Source organism: Gavialis gangeticus, unplaced genomic scaffold (genome assembly GCF_001723915.1).
Source record: "Gavialis gangeticus isolate Ggan-Ray unplaced genomic scaffold, GavGan_comp1, whole genome shotgun sequence".
Lineage (NCBI taxonomy): Eukaryota > Metazoa > Chordata > Crocodylia > Gavialidae > Gavialis > Gavialis gangeticus.
In genome coordinates this window covers 38,778,460-38,782,256 of record NW_017729034.1, presented here as the reverse complement: position 1 = coordinate 38,782,256, position 3,797 = coordinate 38,778,460, and positions in this window count along the sequence as shown.

The window sequence follows — 3,797 nt, the reverse complement described above, 5'->3', positions numbered from 1 at the left end:
GGAGGGAAGGTTTAAGTTGGACATCAGGAGGCGCTACTTCACGGTCAGGGCGGCTAGAATCTGGAACCAGCTTCCAAGTGAGGTGGTGCAGGCTCCCACCCTGGGGGTTTTTAAGAGGAGGTTGGATGACCACCTTACTGGGGTCATTTGACTCCAGTGCTCTTCCTGCCATGGCAGGGGGTCGGACTAGATGATTTGCTCAGGTCCCTTCCTACCCTAGAAACTATGAAACTATGAAACTGCCACCATCCAGCCAGAAACCTCAAACAATGCAGGCTCTTTATTGAATACATTCTTTCTAATGCAAAGAAAGCAGAGAGAAACAAAACACTACTCCAGTAATCTAAATAAAAACCCGCAGCCTTTAAAATTCAACTAATATTGACAAATATCTTCTTTTTAAGCTTTGAATTAATGAGCATCTTCAACTTATCATCATCATGACGCCAGTTGAAAACATCACTCTATGTCTAATCAGTTTATGTTGAAATTAGGGTTGACTGAAGCTATTCCGGGAGATTTTCCCCCCAATATGATGTGATGTCATGAATAGGGGTGGACTGATAGAGCTTTTTTGGGCTGATACAGATGGTTGATTTTTAATGAGCCACATTGGCTGATACCGATCTGATTGCTGATATGCAGCCAGGCAGCTTGGAGAGCAGCGTCTGGTTGGAAAGTCTGTTGTGGGGGAAGGGGAGAGGGAAGGGGCATGGTGGGGCAGATCAAGGCCCCCATGGTGAGAGAGGGAGTGGGGCTGGGGCAGGAAAAGGGGCAGGTGCTGCACAGCTGTGGTAGAGCATGGGACGGAGCTGTAAGTGGCTTGTATGGAGTGGGGAAGGTGGCTCCCACCAATATGCACATTCTGGGATGGCATGGGGGACATATGCCCCCAGATCTGTGCATGGGGCAAGTGCAGGCTGCCACTGCGGGCTGGGGCCAGGACAGCGCTGGGAGCTTTCTAGCAGAGGGCTGGGCCAGGTGGTGCTTGCGGCAGGTGGCGGTGGTGCTGGTAGGTGGCTACGGTGGGGGGGTGCTGCAGCCCCCCCAAATTCACTGTAGCCCCCCTCCTAGCACTGCCGCATCCTGCCCTGAGTGAAGGGCAGCCCAAACCCTGCTGGGAAGAGCCCAGCGCCTCCCTGGCCCCAGCCTGCAGTGGCAGACTGTCTTCACCCTGCACGCAGATCAGGGGGCACATGCCCCGCCCATGCCCTCCTGGGGTGCATGCAGCAGTGGGAGCAGTCCCCCACCCTGTGCCCCCTGGATGAACCACTCACAGCTTCATCCCACACCCTGCTTTGGTTGTGCGGTGCCTGTCCCTGCCCCAGTCCCAGTCCCACTCCCTCCCTCACTGCTGGAGCCTTGATCTGCCCCCCCATACCTCTTCCCTCTCAACAGACTGCACCCCCAAGCTGGACCCAGCTGCTCTCTATGCCGCTGGGCTTTGCTCCTGGCTTCCTGCATGCTGCACTGCGGTTGTGCATGTGCATGGGGCATGTTCTGGTTCACTGCATTCCCAGAAATGCCTTATTCTTTGCAGCAGCATTTTCCAAACTCCTGGGTGCGTTCTCCTGTGGGATGCAAAAAGTTCCTAAGTGGAGCACATGAGAAACACAGTGGCAACTGGCAGTCACCCCCTACTTCAGCCATTCTTGTGCCCTCTGTACTTCATCTGATTCTGCCTCTTTCCTTCCCACTGCTTCTCTTGCACACTCTCCCGACTTCAGCCACCATCACCTCTGCTGCTTCCTTGGCTGATGGTTTCCTTTACCAGTGAATGCTGCTGATTTTCCTGCCAGTGATCCTGTCTCACCCTGGCTGCTGACATGGAAGTAACTCTTGAGCAAGACAGAGGGAGACTGCACCCCCAGACATAGATGATGCATGGGGGTGAAGCACGGGGGGCACGTGCCCCCTCCCAGATTTCTGTGCCAACTCAGCACCTGGCAGCAGCAGGGATGGTGGCAGCAGCATGGAGTTGTGCTGCTCCCTCCCATCATCTAGACTTATGATCCCAGAGGTTAAGAGAAGGCAGCCTTAGAGCTGAGGTAGGCTCTAGTGATTGAGGGGTTGAGACAAGGGATGGTGGCAGTCTCAACAGGCCTGAGAGCAGGGCCAGAGCTTAGGAATAGAGTGGAGGCAGGACCAGAGAAGTTCCAGTGCTTGGGGGGACCAGGAGGTTCTGGTGCCGAGGAGGGACTAGGTACCCAGGAGTAGCCAGGCTGGGTGAAGTGCCTGGGTGTGGGCAGACAGAGACAACAGCCTGAACCCAGGAGGGGGCCATGCAGGTTGATGAAACTGGGACTGCAAGTCCCAGCAGTAGCAGACACTGGGTCCTGGTATAGGCCTAGGAATGGTGCTAATGGGTAACATCCGTAAGGCATGGGCTTGCTGGAGTCATGTAATAAGCCCATAAGGCACTGAGTAGTGACACCTGAACAGCAGCATGGGATCAGGGATCTCTGGGGCAGCCTCCCTTTTCAAGGATCTAATAACTACAAAGCGTATCAGGCATGGTAAAGGGGAGCAAGCTTGAGAAACAAGGGCAGAGCAGGGGTATTGTGGCCACCCAGGGGTGTTGCAGCCACCCCTGGGACTAGCACCTGCTACAGAGACAATCAGGAGTAAGGGAAGCAGCAACATTTCAATTACACAATGTAAAGCGCAAACCTGAACAATCTTAACAACATCTATTCCTTAATATAATCCCTGACCCATGGCAAGAGATAGTCCTCCTTCCAATGGGGTCCCTTGGGGGGTGTCCAGGAAGCACCAGGGGCCCCTCCCCTTAGGGCCTTGACTAGGTGGGAGGGGGCTGCTCACCCAGCCCCTTCTCTGGGTTTGCCCGCCCCAAATGTCTTTCCCCTGTGGGACCCAAGGGCCCAATGACTCATGCTCCCTCAGGTGGTGGTGGTCAGGGTGCAGCTCGATGGGGTCTCCTCTGCTGGAGTGCTTTTCCAGGCCTCTCCCATGCCACTGGGCTCCTCTCTACCCTGTGCCCTGCTCTGGGCACTGAGGGCTCAGCTCCTCTCAGCTGCTGCACCACCGTGGCTGGCTCCTGGGTGCTGAGCCTCATGCTTCAGCACTACTATTTCCCCATGCCCTGGCTCGACACTGAGGACTCCCTTAGCACAGGCTGGGCCCTTCAGGCTCCAGCCAGCTGTCCTCAAACTGGGTGGCTAACTCAAGCAGCCTCCATGGCTCCCTGGCTCCCAAGGCTTGCACTGCCCTGCACACTGTGAGACATGGCTGCTTGCCAGGAGATGGGGCCTGAGCCGCCTCACTGCGGCCTCTAAGGTCCAGCTGGGGTTGCAGGCTCAAGCTGCTGCTTGCAGCTCCCAAAGCCTGGGCTCTGTGCACCGAACTGTGCACTGGGATGGGTCTGAGCAGTCTAACACCGCTCCCAGGGACGGGTCTCCGTGCACCGTCCCTGTGCACTGTCAACGGCCTGAGCAGCCAGTCAACCGTCCGAATGGCCAGTGGCAGCTTCAGGAGCCTTGGGCCTATTGCCCACTGGGGCAGAGCTCCCCAGCTTTTCTTGGCTCCACTCTTCTTGAGTCCCACACTGCATCTGCTCCCCATACTGGGCATGCAGCTTCTTTTATACGCTCCAGGGCTCCGCCCCTGAAGTCTTCCAGACCTAGTTTCATAGTTTCATAGTTTCTAGGGTCGGAAGGGACCTGAGCAGATCATCTAGTCCGACCCCCTCTCATGGCAGGAAAGAGTACTGGGGTCAAACGACCCCAGCAAGGTGTTCATCTAACCTCCTCTTAAAAAACCCCAGGGTAGGAGCCAGC